General features: G+C 42.5%; 10 non-coding genes and 1 pseudogene across 10 annotated transcripts; 5 read left to right on the forward strand and 6 right to left on the reverse strand.

Moving 5' to 3' along the window:
- Positions 1–2,096: 2,096 nt before the first annotated feature.
- trnar-ccu (transfer RNA arginine (anticodon CCU)) lies at positions 2,097–2,169 on the reverse strand. The gene has a single exon. It is a non-coding gene; the product is annotated as a tRNA-Arg (tRNA).
- A 142-nt stretch (positions 2,170–2,311) lies between these two features.
- On the reverse strand, positions 2,312–2,383 carry trnap-ugg (transfer RNA proline (anticodon UGG)). The gene has a single exon. It is a non-coding gene; the product is annotated as a tRNA-Pro (tRNA).
- An 891-nt stretch (positions 2,384–3,274) lies between these two features.
- Positions 3,275–3,347, forward strand: trnam-cau (transfer RNA methionine (anticodon CAU)). Its single transcript has one exon. It is a non-coding gene; the product is annotated as a tRNA-Met (tRNA).
- Positions 3,348–3,530: 183 nt separating this feature from the next.
- Positions 3,531–3,708, forward strand: LOC115038651 (uncharacterized; annotated as a pseudogene).
- A 4,538-nt stretch (positions 3,709–8,246) lies between these two features.
- trnae-cuc (transfer RNA glutamic acid (anticodon CUC)) lies at positions 8,247–8,318 on the reverse strand. Its single transcript has one exon. It is a non-coding gene; the product is annotated as a tRNA-Glu (tRNA).
- Positions 8,319–8,433: 115 nt separating this feature from the next.
- trnap-cgg (transfer RNA proline (anticodon CGG)) lies at positions 8,434–8,505 on the forward strand. Its single transcript has one exon. It is a non-coding gene; the product is annotated as a tRNA-Pro (tRNA).
- Positions 8,506–9,973: 1,468 nt separating this feature from the next.
- trnai-aau (transfer RNA isoleucine (anticodon AAU)) lies at positions 9,974–10,047 on the reverse strand. Its single transcript has one exon. It is a non-coding gene; the product is annotated as a tRNA-Ile (tRNA).
- A 739-nt stretch (positions 10,048–10,786) lies between these two features.
- Positions 10,787–10,858, forward strand: trnap-agg (transfer RNA proline (anticodon AGG)). The gene has a single exon. It is a non-coding gene; the product is annotated as a tRNA-Pro (tRNA).
- Positions 10,859–11,798: 940 nt separating this feature from the next.
- trnag-ucc (transfer RNA glycine (anticodon UCC)) lies at positions 11,799–11,870 on the forward strand. Its single transcript has one exon. It is a non-coding gene; the product is annotated as a tRNA-Gly (tRNA).
- A 1,131-nt stretch (positions 11,871–13,001) lies between these two features.
- On the reverse strand, positions 13,002–13,074 carry trnaf-gaa (transfer RNA phenylalanine (anticodon GAA)). Its single transcript has one exon. It is a non-coding gene; the product is annotated as a tRNA-Phe (tRNA).
- A 1,819-nt stretch (positions 13,075–14,893) lies between these two features.
- Positions 14,894–14,967, reverse strand: trnat-ugu (transfer RNA threonine (anticodon UGU)). The gene has a single exon. It is a non-coding gene; the product is annotated as a tRNA-Thr (tRNA).
- Positions 14,968–15,940: the final 973 nt, after the last annotated feature.

A 15,940-nucleotide genomic window follows, 5' to 3' on the forward strand; every position in this document is an offset into this window, starting at 1 on the left:
TGAACGCCTTTTATACCAGGCATTGGTTCTTAAGTTAAAGCCGAAATGAGAGATAAAATGTTATTCGGGAAATTTCAAATTGTTTATTCCCTTCACCTGTAATACACCTCTGACCAACCACAAAGGGACTCCAACCCACAGCCTTCTCATCCAAAGGCAGACTACTCATCCTTTAGGCCACGTGGTCTCTGAGTGTGGCTGATTTTAATGTCTTGTTGTCAGTTTATCGTCTGTTCCATCGTCTCTACCAGCACTTGACTGGATCCATCTTGATCACTGAGCTACATCCCCTGCATGGTGTGACAGCTTTAGCTTCTGAGATCATGCGACAGGTAAAACTTTTGAGTGCATAAATAACCAAAAAAAGTGTTTTTGTCTTGTATGATAAATGCAATGTGCATTTGTGCTGCTTAGATCGTTGGACTTTCTCCGTCATTTCCCACTTTGGACAAGGGTCAGTGTTTAAGTCCCACCTGCCCCAACAAAATTCTGATGAAATACATATAACCATTCAACAGCATCACTTAGTTGGAGCAGTTAGGAGGAGTTAGGAGCAGAACAGTACACATTACTGAGGAAAGCGATAAATGACATTCTCCATGTTTTCCTGTTAATCAGTGCTGCTGAAAAACTCCTGACATTTTCCAGTTTAAGTTATCACTCCTGGTGGGACAGTAAATGAATCTTTAGTGTGTATAAATAGCAGAGGATGGTTTCGATCCATCGACCTCTGGGTTATGGGCCCAGCACACTTCCGCTGCGCCACTCTGCTTATACTTGGCTGCGCTTCAGTCTCTTCTGGATCCGTGGGTTGAAAATCCTCCGTGCTGTGCTGTGACCCAGCTGATGTTGGTTGGTTAGATGCTGGTAAAGATTTATGTTGCATTGGCCAGGAATTGAACCCAGGCCTCGCACCTGGGAGGTGAGCATTTCACTGATGAACCACCAATGACTGACCACCATAAAAGGCCTTGAACACTTGTTTACACTTTGTTTCCTCAGACATGCTTTTAGAAACATGACAGCTAACCCTAACCTGATCACAGAGAGTCTCTTGAACGGCTCTTTAATATGAACAATGGGAACCAAGTCACACTTTCAGGCCCCCCAGACAATTAGCTTCTATCACTCTGGTGTGAATGAGCTATAAAGATGCACATGCTCTCCCCGTTGGAGAATCAAACGCCAGTCTTCTGCGTGACAGGCAGAGACACTGTCCACTATACTAACTCAGGAGCAGGAAAGACAGATATCACGTGGTGTGTGACTCCACTTCCTCTGTGAGTGGGTGAGTGGCTCTGAGTGGGTTTTAATTTGGTGGAAATGGACCCAAATAACTCTTTTAGTGCTAAAGGTTGCAGACCCTTGATCGAGGGGTATGATTCTGACTTTGGGTGCAAGAGGTTCTGTGTGTAAATCCCAGAGGAGCCCCTCATATGATGTGTCCACTGTCTGCAGTTCCACTATTCAAGTGTCAGTAAGTTAGACAACATGAATTCAGGAAGGCTTCTCTGCAGCAGCTCAGAGCCTCTGTGGTTAGGTCAAGGTCCAAAGAGGATGTAGATCAGTGGTAGACGTCAACTCAATGATGAGCCAAGTCCACTGTGACAAATATTTTCTTTAGCATAAAATAAACTGTCACATTAATGTCCTGAATGTGCTGTGTGTAAATAATGAGATCCTGGGTTCAAATCCCAGCAGTGCCTTGCTCCTAATGTTAGATGTTGTGGATAGAAAGGACTCATACATGGAGAGCACAAAATATTAAATACATTTGTCCCCAAAATACACCTTACAGCAGTAGAGGTGAAAGGAAAAGCAGCTTCCATCAAAGGTGGGATTTGAACCCACGCATCAAAGGGGAAAATGCAGAAAGATAAACATGAGCACACACTGAATGTTCCTTTACATTATGAGACATGACTTCAGCTGGAAAATGTCAGTTTTTCAAGCAGCACTGATTTACAGGAAACGACGAACATTGGATCGTGAACAGCTAGCTGTTGCTAAAAGGCTGTTAGCAGAGGATGGTTTCGATCCACCGACCTCTGGGTTATGGGCCCAGCACGCTTCCGCTGCGCCACTCTGCTGTAAACCACCCCAGATGGGACTCGAACCCACAATCCCTGGCTTAGGAGGCCAGTGCCTTATCCATTAGGCCACTGGGGCACAAAAAAACCTCATTATTTACACACAGCACATTCAGTCACTCTCTCTGACCAGTCACTTAACTGCACAGTCTTCCTTCATGAAGGAGGTAAAATGTCCACAGCAGTAGGGGGGGTGCAGATCATTGGACATGTCATATGAAGGGCTCGTCCGGGATTTGAACCCGGGACCTCTCACACCCAAAGCGAGAATCATACCCCTAGACCAACGAGCCCTTGAGAAGGCCCTCCCCCTCCTGAAACATACACACAAACGGTAACTACACAGAAATAAACATCGGTTGTTGATATTGGCAGTTTTACTCATCGGACTGATGCTGATATGTTACAGAATTACCAGCATCAGCTGATACATTGTGCATACCGACATCAAACCTTTGAGAAAGTGACACACAACTATGAAGAGCACAAGTGTTCACCGACACAGACGTGGTTTCAGAGACAAACTGCAGAGAAACTGGCAGCACTGATGACTGATGAGTAATCCACAGACTGACAGAAGGTCAGCCAGCTGCTCCAGCTGAGGCATCACTCTTCAGGTTACTGTCTTATATGTCCTGCACGCTGACCGATTGCATCACAGGAGCCTGTGGAGTGAGTCTGCCAATACACATCACAGGATACATCCAGCAACAGGAAGGTTCTGGAGCTGACCTGCTCTGGGGATCTAGTTTCCTGGTGCTGTAGTTTAGCTGGTCAAAGTGCTGGTCTAGTAAACAGGTTCAAATCCCAGCAGTGCCTTGTTGTAAATGTTGGAGAAACAACATGGCTGATGTAAGATTCCCCGTCTGGATTAGAAATTTCCGGAACTATTTGTGAAGGTGCTGCTGGCTAACAGGAGTATTATATTTTAGAAGTAAAGTATTCCCTTTTTCAGCTATTCCACTGTTATGTTTAAAATGCAAAGTACCTTTTTAACCAACATCAAAATACTGGAAACACCGTGCTGTGGCTCGCCCCGTCCGGGCGTGTGTGGTCGGGGGGAGCCGGCCTCGCCGCTGTGAGGCAGGACCCTTGCTGGTGGCTCTGTGCCACTGTGCTCTGTTTGTGTTGTCCGGTTTGTGCCCAATGGCCCTGGGGTCCTTTTGGTGGCCCCTCTGTTCCAGGCCTCGTTGGCGCAGTAGGCAGCGCGTCAGTCTCATAATCTGAAGGTCGTGAGTTCGAGCCTCACACGGGGCACTTCTTTAGTTAATAATGAGAATTTAGTGGTTGGGTCTAGAAGCTCAGTTCTTTTAACACTCTCTGGTTAACATGTTTCAATGATATCTTTGGACCGTCTATGGACCATTTCACTGCTCCGTGTGGACAAATATGTGAAGTTTTATAGCTGACCAAGAAGAGACATTTTCTTTGCTCTGCAACGTAACTTTCTGAAAATAACATGTCTGTGGTTGTTTTCAGTTTAATATCTGATACGTCCCCTACCCGGGGACCATATATTAAATAGATTTTTGGAACAGGGAGATGGAATAGGGGCTTGCTCCGTGCACTCCACGCATCGACCTGGTATTGCAGCATCTCCAGGAACGGTCCACTCAAATGGATAAGCGTGTGCGTGCAAAGATGCACAGAGTGCAAGTTTGTTGGTGTTTGGTGGGAGTTTGTTGCAGTTAGACATTCATTTGGTTCCTGTTTTCTGGTCAAGTGATATTTTTATGAGCTCTCTTTGGTACCAGACCATCCCTGTGACCTTACTGTGACCTGTGGATCTCATTTCTGCCAGCCAGAGTCTGCTACATGTGAAAATATCATACCTTTATGAATGCTAAAATCTGAAAACATTCATGGAATACATAGAAAACAGTATCACAGAGTGACAAATATTGTTAGAACTTTATAGCAAAGTATGTCACAATAAGTAGAAAATATGTTGAAAGACTGACGGCATAGGTCTCACTTTGAGCGATGATTTAGAAAATAATGCTCAAATTTAATTCATTTTCACAAAACTATAATCCATTTTCAGTTTCAATTATTTTCATGTTACGCCATGTGATGATTTTAGGCATAATACAACAAATTGTCACATAATTTCTGATACCAATGAAAAATCTAAAAACAACATGTTTCTATAAAGATGAGAGTTAGTAGAGCAGAGCCTTTTTTGTGCCTCTTATTTAAATTTTTTACAAAACCCCTTTTTCTGGTATACATGTCACTGACCCAAACACAAATGAATGAGGACAAAAAACAACAAAGCAAAAGTAAAAAAAAAAAGACCAAATATGTTAGTTTACTTTTGGTCAACCAGTAGAGATCCTGCAGTCAGCCGCTTCGGTCTTTCTCTTTATAGTCGTCACAACCAAACGGTTTCTCTTCTGTATTGACCTCCATGTATACTTTAAGGCTTTTCTCTGGTTTAAATCTTTTCCCACAAACATCACAGCTGAAGTGTTACACTTCTGTGTGGATCTTCATGTGTCGTTTAACTTCATTCTTTAGTTTAAATTTTTTCCCACAAACATCACAACCGAAGGGTCTCTCTTCTGTATGGACTGCCATGTGTGTTTTAAGCACTCCCTTTTGTTTAAAGCTTTTCCCACAAACATCACAGCTGAAGGGTTTCACTTCTGTATGGACTGCCATATGTGGTTTAAGCATTGCCTTTAGTTTAAATCTTTTCCCACAAACATCACAGCTGAAGGGTTTCTCTTCTGTATGGAACTTCATGTGTCTGTTAAGGGCTGCCTTTAGTTTAAATCTTTTCCCACAAACATCACAGCTGAAGGGTTTCTCTTCTGTGTGGACTACCATGTGTGTTTTAAGCTTTCCCTTTAGTTTAAAGCTTTTCCCACAAATATCACAGCCAAAGGGTTTCTCTTCTGTATGGAACTTCATGTGTTTGTTAAGGGTTTCCTTTAGTTTAAATCTTTTCCCACAAACATCACAGCTGAAGGGTCTCTTATCTGTGTGGACTGCCATATGTGGTTTAAGCATTGCCTTTAGTTTAAATCTTTTCCCACAAACATCACAGCTGAAGGGTTTCTCTTCTGTGTGGACCTTCATGTGTTTTTTTAGGATTCCCTTCAGTTTAAATCTTTTCCCACAAACATCACAGCGGAAGGGTTTCTCTCTTTTATGTACTACCATGTGTGATTTAAGATAATCTTGTCGCTTAAACCTTTTGTTATAAAATGAGCAGCCAAACAGTCTCTCTACTGAGTGAACTTGCATATGCTGTTTCTCCCCTGTGTGGGTCTTCATGTGAATCTTCAGATACCACTTTTTTTTAAACGTTTCCCCACTCTCAGAGCAGCTGATGGGTTTTTCATTGCTGCCACATCTTCTAACATTTGCATCACCTTCATCTATTTTCACATCTGACTGGGCCACTCTGGTTTCATGATAATCATCTTCACTGATTTCAGTATCAGAGGAGTCTGAGACCTCTTCCTCTGGATCTGGATCTGGTTGAAGAGGACTCTGTGGATCACAGCTCCTGGCCGGTTCATTCATCTCTTCATCCTCACTCTTCACCTGAAACGGCCTCACAGGGTTCCTGGTCTCCTCCAGTCCTGGTACGTGGTCCTCCTCCTGTTCCTGTTTAAGGACTGGACTCTCTGAATCCTCCGGATCCGGACTGGAGGTGAACTCAGTAGGAACCTCTTTTTTCACCATCAGCTGCTGAACATCTGGAGGACACGATTCAATAATGAATCCTCTTTATTAGCTACAATATGAACACAGTTATTCCTCCAGCTGCTTCATTCTACATCTGCCAAATACAGTCCTCAGCCTTTCTCACTCATAAAAACAACCGACCCGTTTTGTGGATCAGGACTCGGGGCTGCAGCAGCTCCAGCTGGCTCCTATGCCGGTCGATCTCCTGCCTGAAGCCCGAAGCCTCCTCCTCATATCCGGCTACCATTCTGTCCACGACTGCTAAGATCTCCCGGCAGGCGGCGGCGAGTCTGTCGGTGACAAAACCCCGCAGGACTTCTGCTGTGGACATTTTACCTCCTTCACTTTCCAGCTGAGGGACAAAAGACCGTCTGTCCTGTTTGTGTGCAGCAAATATACGGATATTATCCGTATGAGACACTTTATCAAAACATTTCCTATATTATTTTTTTAAACATTGATTCAATGTGGTCCTTAACCTGCAATATGCCCTTTAAGGTAACATTTGTGACTTTCTAACTACTTTCTTAACCCTCCACCCTCCATATCATTGATAAAACTTGCTGACTTGTGATTGACTTCTGAAATCACCAACATTACCCCAAAAATAGCACTTACTGCTCTCAGAACAGAAGTCTGTGCTCCAGTTGGGGAAACGTTGGTGACAAATGCACTAATTCAGCTGAAGAAATGTATTAATTTTTGTCCAAATTCCATCCAGGACAGCCCCAAAGAGAAGCACTTGTACAAAAGGAAGTCTTCCGTCTTTTTATTTGAAATGATCATTGTTGCATTCTAAGAAGAAGTTGTTGTCTTTGTCAGTCAGCACTGCTCCAACAAGTAGCACTTACTGAATTCAACAGTCAAGTCAGTGCTCAAGTTAAGGTAACATTTGTGGCTTTCAAACTACTTTCTTAACCCCCAATTGATAAAATTATAAAACTTGTTGTCCTGGTGATTGAAGAAAAGACAGAATTGCATTTCTCATTTTTTTTTTGTCCAATTTCCATCCAGGACAACCCCAAAGAGAAGCACTTATGCACAAAGACTTCATGAGTGTCTCTGATTGGAGTGATCCGAGTTAGATCTGAAGAAAACATGGCTCCAAGACTTACTGTTGTTTTTGTCAATTAACACTGAAAGTGGAAAAAGAGACCAAATGAATTGACTAAGTCACATTAAGCTTTCATTTTTACCTCACTTAGGATCTTCTCCTCAAGAGTCTTTGCATTAACTTCCCAGTCGTGTCCAATGGACTCCCTTTCAGGCTTTTACCTGAATTTATCTTATACCTGAATGAAACCACTCCCACAGCTCCCTGTCTACTTAGTTTGGGCGGTTTCAATGGTCTTGGTAATGGTTTGTAATGAAGAACACATTTAGTCCATCAGGAACAGACACCGATCCTCTTAAATTCATGAGGACCGTTAGCATATGGTGAGAGGACTGTTAACTGCAGTGATTAGGGATTAGGGTTGTGTTGTTGTGGCTGATCTGTACAAATTTAAAATAGCAAATCATCATTTTTACTGAATTTCTGAGCAGGACAATCCCAAAGAAAAGCATTTATGCAGAAAGGAATAATTGTAGCCTATCTGAGTTAGAGCCTCAGATATGGCTTGCTGTTGTTTTTGTCAGTCAACAAGTAGCTGAGCTGTGTAGTTGTGTTGTGCTACACACCAAACATGTCCAGAAAAGACAGACTGTTCTGTGTGTTCACACCATGATTCCTGCCATCACAGTTCACCTTTTATGTATTACTTTTTTATCCTTTCCAAAACTTTCCAAAGAGAAACAGTAATTTTGTGGTTGTTGCTGATCCACTGACCTCCTTGACCTCCTTAATTTTGTAACCTCTGCCATGAATCCATACAAAAAAACCAAAGATTTGCTGTGTTTAGTTCACTTGTTGCTGTATCTCCAAAGAGCTAAAGTCTTGTGGAGAATGTGGGCATCAATCCCACTACCTCTCACATGCTAAGCGAGCGCTCTACCATTCCCACAGTGAAGGCTTCAAATGCACTTCTCTCACAGTGTTATCATGACAATGGGACATTACCCAGTCTGTATTTTTTAGCAATTTTTTGGAAGATTTTTTTTTTGCAAGCAGCCCGGCTAGCTCAGTTGGTAGAGCATGAGACCTCCAACTCCACTGGGTTGAAATAACTGGATCTTTTTTTCTCGGTTGTCATGGTGACGGGACTCCATTGATGATGGCTTTTATAGAGGTTGTGCATGTGCGCAACTCAAGGTGAACATACTCAGAGTTGAATGAACCAACTAAGATCAGCTGTTCTGGAACCAGATACTTAGAGTTTCTCATCTCAGAGTAAGTCAACTCAGAGTTCAGGGATAGACTAAAAGTTTGTTTAAAGTCCTACCTGAAATACCCCCCAGGTGCATGATGACATATTGATGTTCTGGGGTCAATCACCTGTATTTTTCAGTAAAAATGTTTTCCCTGACCGGGAATCAAACCCGGGCCGCGGCGGTGAGAGCGCCGAATCCTAGCCACTAGACCACCAGGGAGTGTGCGGGCACCAAATGTTGTAGTGTATGATCAATGCTCTGTGTGAGATTTTTGATGACCGAAAAGTTCTCCCCCTCAGAACATTTTAAATTCCATAAATCTCCTGCTGTACAAGGCTCGTTGGTCTAGGGGTATGATTCTTGCTTCGGGTGCGAGAGGTCCCGGGTTCAAATCCCGGACGAGCCCGTTGTCATGTTGCATAGCACAGTAAGACAGCAAAGTTTAAGGTGGAGTCAGAGACATATTAGAACATAACAGTGCAGAAGAAGGAAGGGAGTTGATATATTTAGACTTCTTCATTTTTAAATTGCAAAACTTGCTTAAACTCAACTCTCCTCCATTTAAACTCTGTGAAAAACAACAACATGCCCAAACAAATTCTGCATGGCCAAATCCACCAGGGCTTGCATTAACCGAGAATTCTCCGTCATTGATGGATTTTTTTATTTTTTTTAAGATTTGACGCACGAAGTAAACAAATCATCATCATCAAGATCACAGGTTGGTAACATCACCTGTAAGGAGAGTGGAGCAGTGGAAGAGTGCTGGGCCCAAAACCCAGAGGTGGATGATGGAAACCATCCTCTGCTCAGGCAGTGATCAAATCATAAACAATGTTCTACGAAAAGGTCAATCACCAAATTTCCATCTGCTCAACACAGCCACAACAACTAGTTCACTTGTTTTTTTATCATTTCATTTTCCCTCAGCAGGCCTTCTTCTGCTGTGTTGCCGTTATTTTGGCCTCCATGTGCGATCTTCATCCTCTTTGGCATGATGTTTGTGTTTGTCAGTGTGTTTCGCTGTAGTCCTCCTGTGCATGTACTGTGATGTGACTCTGTCTGCCAGCTGGTATTTACATGGAATTATGGGGAGCCAATGACATCACAGTCACTTCAAAGGCAACTGAATCATTTCAAAGGCGATGGAATCTTGTCCCAGTTATGTCTTATAGAGCAGAAGACAGAGTTATGTTTTTTAATTATGTATTATATTATCTTCTACCCACGTTACCAGGCATTGTTTCTTAAGTTAAAGCCGAAATGAGAGATAAAAAGATATTTAGTAAATTTCAAATTGTTTATTCCCTTCACCTGTAATACACCTCTGACCAACCACAAAGGGACTCTAACCCACAGCCTTCTGATCCAAAGGCAGACTACTCATCCTTTAGGCCACGTGGTCTCTGAGTGTGGCTGATTTTAATGTCCTGTTGTCAGTTTATCGTCTGTTCCATCGTCTCTACCAGCACTTGACTGGATCCATCTTGATCACTGAGCTACATCCCCTGCATGGTGTGGCAGCTTTAGCTTCTGAGATCATGCGACAGGTAAAACTTTTGAGTGCATAAATAACCAATAAAAGTGTCTTGTATGATAAATGCAATGTGCATTTGTGCTCCTTAGTTTTGGGGTTTGCTTCTCACTCTGGGTGCCATGAATTTTTCTCCCCTCATGGATTGTTGGACTTACAAAGGAAATGATCAATCTGCAGTCTTTGCTCTGATCATTGTAACTTTGTGTTATTGTTGTATCTGCTAAGTTAAGCAGCACTTCTAATGACCACCAGGGGGCAGTTCCACTGGTTGGAAAAAGACTTCAGACTGCATTGAAGTATATGGAGAGAACAACACCAAGTTCTGAGATGCTGCTTGTGGCCAGTATGGGGATTGAACCCATGACCTTGGCGTTATTAGCACCACGCTCTAACCAGCTGAGCTAACCAGCCTGTGTGAAAGCATGTTTTTGGCTTCATGTTTTTGAACTTCCACTGATGCTGGTGCTTCAGAAGAGTCAGAGTCAGTCGCGATGGTACGTAGAAGTTGTTTTGCACGTTCCACAGATTGTGACTTAAGAAGCTGTGCTATTGACCTCACAAAGAAATCTTTAACACCATGTGTTTTATTTTTCAGGCAGTCTCACTGGCAGATCATCTTGACGCAGTGTGCAACATCTACCCTTACAGAACATGGGGGCAGTTTTGCAGGTTGATTCCCAAGCAAGACGTTAAACCTATTCAGATCAGCCAAATCAGAAAAGCCAATTTAGATTATTTTATTTGTATCTTTAATTCAGATGTAGCAAAGCGCAACAATGCTGTCAATAAGGATCTTTCCCATTTGGGTTACTTGAAGTGATGGTGGCCACTGATGCAACACTCCGTAGCAGCACCACTCTGATGTACAGGGATGTATTTTGGATCTGAAAATACCCCCAACGTACGTGGCTGACCATCGTGACTCTTACCAAAGTTTCTTTAGCATATAATAAACTGTCACATTAACTGTCACATGAATGTGCTGTGTGTAAATAATGAAAAAAAAAAAAAAAAAAAAAAAAACGCCACAAATGTTCCATCAGTAACCATCAAAGGAGATGCTGATTCTGTGATGTCACAAAGGTTCTAATGACATCAAAGGGATGAAAGACTCCTCCCACTTTTTTGTCATGAACTCCACAGTCAGCATGGCTCGTTGGTCTAGGGGTATGATTCTTGCTTAGGGTGCGAGAGGTCCTGGGTTCAAATCCCGGATGAGCCCATCTGTTGCCTTTCGCTCAATAAGTGTTTGCTGTCTGGTTGTGAGCTGCAGTATCTTGGCAACTAAAAGCAAGAGCAATGGTAGTTTTGTGGCTCATGCTGTGCTGAGGAGAAGGGATATTGGTGATTGACTGCTTTTCACAGGAGACAAACTTTGGTAGGAGTCATGATGGTCAGCCACTTACTTTGCAATATTTTCAGATCCTCTGTACATCTTGGTACTTCTTTGTACTACTTTTGTGGTGCTGACATAACATGATGTTCTATCTGTCACCATCTTTACTGGTCCATGATTATGATGCATATAATGATCTTCATTTGCACGTGCACAGCGTGATTATATATATTTTTATCTTGGCAGGTGACCAATTGTCTGCTAGTTCACGATGTCCTTAAAGGCAGATATTTAGGATAATTCTAGCAGGAATAGCAGGCTGCAACAGGAAAAGTTCCAGTCAGACCTCTTGCACCCGAAGCGAGAATCATACCCCTAGACCAACGAGCCATTGACAGCAGGACATTTATGGCATTTAAAATGTAGTCAAACGTTTTCTGAGCATTGATCATACACTACAACATTTAGTATCCTTCCTAACCTATTCTCGCTTCTTGGAGATATTAAATATCTGTCCCAGTGGCCTAATGGAACTAACTGCTTATAAATGTCTCACTGGATCAAAAGCTTTGAGCTACGATAGGCTATGTAATTATTTAAGATTGAACATCTTAAATTACTGACATCTGACATTACTGTTTGATAAATTTGGTGACAACTGCACTTTGGGTCCATTTGGAGAACATGGGGGGCTGTGTGACTTCATCACCAGAAATTAAAATGTCTAACATCGATAAAACCGTAGCAGCACAAATAAGAATTTTTACAGTGCAAACAAACGGTACCATTTCGCGTCCATTCGGAGTGGATGCTCACCATTTTGCATGCAATGGTGGTATAGTGGAGAGCATAGCTGCCTTCCAAGCAGTTGACCCGGGTTCGATTCCCGGCCATTGCAGCCTAACTGTGTGTCTACAATTTAACTTGAGATCCTGTAGATCTCATGCCAATGGTGCCCAACTGGTCTACAGACCAGGAGGACGACGAAACCGTTCTATCTACTCAGCTACAGTCGATCTGTTACAGTAGATACACACTCACACACATTGTTTAACTACATGAGATTTTCAGCAGCACTGATTAACAGGAAAACATTGAGAACTCTGTCTGTCATATCTATAATATTGATCATTGTAACCTCCAGCTGATGAAAACCCAGAAGTACTTTTTTTCTACAACATCTGACTTTAGCAACAAGGAACTGCTGGGAGACATGAAGACTGTGCAGCTAAGTGACTGGTCAGAGAGAGTGCTGTGTCCTTTTAATGAAACTTATATGAATTTAACTCAACAACCTTAAACTTTATCAATGAGACACTGAACCCAGGATCTCCTGTTTACTAGACAGGCGCTTTGACCAACTAAGCCACAGCACCACTCTGATGTACAGGGATGTATTTTGGATCTGAAAATACCCCCAACGTACGTGGCTGACCATCATGAGTCTGAACAAGGTTTCTTTAGCATATAATAAACTGTCACATTAATGTCCTGAATGTGCTGTGTGTAAATAATGAGGTTCATCAAAACAAAGTCAGAACCAGAGCTCAGGCTGTTGGTACACAAACAAAGAAAGGCATACTTGTGGATTCACAAGATTATATCAGGATCTGACCTTTTCCTGTTCCATCAGTAACCATCAAAGGAGATGCTGATTCTGTGATGTCACAAAGGTTCTAATGACATCACAGAGATCAAAGCCTCCTCCCACTTTTTTCTCATGACCTCCACCAGAGAGTGCTGACTGCTGCAATAATGCTGCCTTTAATAGAAGTTTAGGAACATTTAATTAAAGAATACATTTTGATTTTAATGATTGGAAAATGGCTGTAGAGTCCTACATTAAAACATCTGAAAAAATCCTGCAATCTTCCACACGTCTTTGACAGCCTTTTGGACACACAACCAGTCAGCGTGACGCATCCACCCTCACAATATTTCATGCTGTGGTTGAAAGAGGAGGGAGAATATTGGAAATGTAGGTAAAAAAAAAACCTGAGCTTGAACCTCACTCAGGTACCACCTTTGATGCCGAAACCCGGGATTGAACCAGGGACCTTTAGATCTTCAGTCTAACGCTCTCCCAACTGAGCTATTTCGGCTGGATGGCTCCATTTCTGCTGGATGTTCTGTGACAGATAAAACACAAATCTTATGATCTTATGGTGAGCACTGTGGACTTTGAATCCAGTCATCTGAGTTCAAATCTCAGTGGAACCTCTGCCATCTGATTCAGTGTGATAGTGATTAAGAATAACACCCAAAACAGATGCTCACCTACCAACTCAGAGCAGAGAGAAGGATTCATCAGACAGTTTCTCTCTTCACCTGCTGCAACAGCTCACCGACCTCTGTGGTGAGGTAAAGGTCCAAAGAGGATGTAGATCAGTGGTAGACGTTCATCAAAACAAAAGGCCACTCAAAGCAGAACTGCTGCTCAGTCTAACATTCAGACAACAAATTGACAACAAACATGACGAGGTGGCCGACGACTGTCTCCTTCATTGCTGATAGATACATTAATGTGAGCAGTTAACTATCCGCCTATTCACACACAGTCCAGGTCGCTGCATGCTGAGGTGGCAGAGTGTTTAAGGTGATGGACTGCTAATCTACTGTATCCTGTGTGTGGGTTCACATCTCATTGTCTTCTGTGTTCAGCTGTCCATGTTGCAGCCTGCTATTCTAGGTAGAGTAATCCTAAACGTCTGACTTCAGGTCCATATATCAATCAAACCTGTTGAAGTTTAATTCAAAGGTTATCTGGATGTGTTGTATCTGCTTTCAAAGTTGTTGTCAGGTCATTAAGATTAAATAAGGATCTTACAACTCCAATACCAGTTAGTCAGAAAAATATGATGAGCCAAGTCCACTGTGGCAAATAACAAAGGAAAATAAACTGTCACATTAATGTCCTGTGTGTAAATAATGAGATCCTGGGTTCAAATCCCAGCAGTGCCTTGCTCCTAATGTTAGATGTTGTGGATAGAAAGGACTCATACATGGAGAGCACAAAATATAAAATACATTTGTCCCCAAAATACACCTCACAGCAGTTCCGCTGCGCCACTCTGCTGTAAACCACCCCAATGTTATAGATATGACAGACAGAGTTCTCAATGTTTTCCTGTTAATCAGTGCTGCTGAAAATCCCATGTAGTAGTTTTGTGTAATTTTTAACCACCACATCCACTTTCTGTCAAAGCGGCTGTGGTGGTTAAAAGGTACTGAGATTTCCACCTGCAGTGTATCAAATGACCACGAGGGGGCAGCTTGGAAAATGAAGTCAGATCTTATTGAAGAGCATCAGACTTTTAATCTGAGGATCCAGGGTTCAAGTCCCTGTTCAGGTGCTGCAGCTTCTTCCCAATGGCTGTTTTTTTGTCATCACATGTACTTTTGCGTTCATGACGAGGTGGCCGAGTGGTGAAGGCGATGGACTGCTAATCCATTGTGCTCTGCACGCGTGGGTTGGAATCCCATTCTCGTCGGTGTTCAGCTGGCTTTAGTCTGTCTGAGTTGTACCCTGCTGTTGAGCAGATTGAAATGTGGTGATTGCACTTTTTTTTAACAGGAGTCAAACTTTGTTAAGAGTCATGATGGTCACTACACTACAGAAACTGCATGCACTCATTCATTTGAAGCGAACGTGAGAGTGTGACGTATCCATCTGTGTCGCGTGGGGCATCAATGAAAGGCAGGAAATGCCTTTGATCTCCAGTGACGTCACACAGTCTCGTTGTGGAGTTATTAGTTGTTGATTCTGCAAAAATGCGGTGCGGTGAAATGGTCCATAGAAGTCTAATATCACCGAAACATGTTAACCAGACAGTGTTCAAGGATTTGAGGTTGAAACCACTAAATTCTCATTATTAACTAAAGCTGTGTCTGTTACATGTGTAACATTTTACATTATGCACAAGGCACTGCTGGGATTTGAATCCAGGATCTCCTGTTTACAAGACAGGCGCTTTGACCAGCTAAGCCACAGCACCACGCTGATGTACATGTATACACAGAGGATCTGGTGATGGAAGTGTAATGTGTATACTGCAGCTGAGGTTGATGGTAAAGTGGTTTGTTTTAATGTAGGAGCAAAAGTTGAACAATATGGAGACTTTACTTGGGACGGTTGTCATTGGAAGCTTGTTCACATTGTGAAGCTTTTAAATGCAGTTTATTTTACTGAGGACAAAGAAAAAGACCAATTCACTTGTTGGGCTGCTGGTAAAACAGGGACAGTCTGAGATTGCTTGGACATCCTGACTGCACAAAAGAGAGACATTTCAGGATTCCTGATCCAACAAACATGTGGCTCCTGGCCCAGTTTGGTTCTTTCTTCTGTCTGCAGAACTCAAAGGTATCTGGCAGGACCATGATTGTCTTTGGAGCTTCATTAACAGAGTGCACTCTACTGTGGAGGTCATGAGAAAAAGTGGGAGGAGTCTTTGATCTCTTTGATGTCATTAGAACCTTTGTGACAGACCTTTGTGTTTTCTTCCTCTACGATACAGACACAAACTGGCAGTACTGATGCTGAGCTGCTTAAAGTGTCTGTCTTGTAAACAGGACATTCTGCATTCAAACCCCAGCAGAGCTTCGCTCTCAGTCAGAGTTGACCTCACCCGAAGTACCCCATAACTCTTGCCAAATGACTTTTTATGACCTGCTTGTTTTGACCTACATTTCCAATATTCTGCCTCCTCTTTCAACCACACCATGAAATATTGTGAGGTTGAATGCTGCACGCTGACTGCTTGTGTGTCCAAATGGCTTCAAAGACATCTTTTTGCCATTCACTCCTCCAAACCTTTGGACACAGCTTTGGTGGGTGACACAGGTGTGCTGTATTCAGGCTCCAGTCTCTTGGCGTGGGTTCAAATCCCACCACTGCCAGGTCATCTCTCTCTCTGCCATTATTTAATATATATAATAATATACATTATATTATAATATATATATATATGT

This window comes from Echeneis naucrates, unplaced genomic scaffold (assembly GCF_900963305.1).
Source record: "Echeneis naucrates unplaced genomic scaffold, fEcheNa1.1, whole genome shotgun sequence".
Classification (NCBI taxonomy): Eukaryota; Metazoa; Chordata; class Actinopteri; order Carangiformes; family Echeneidae; genus Echeneis; species Echeneis naucrates.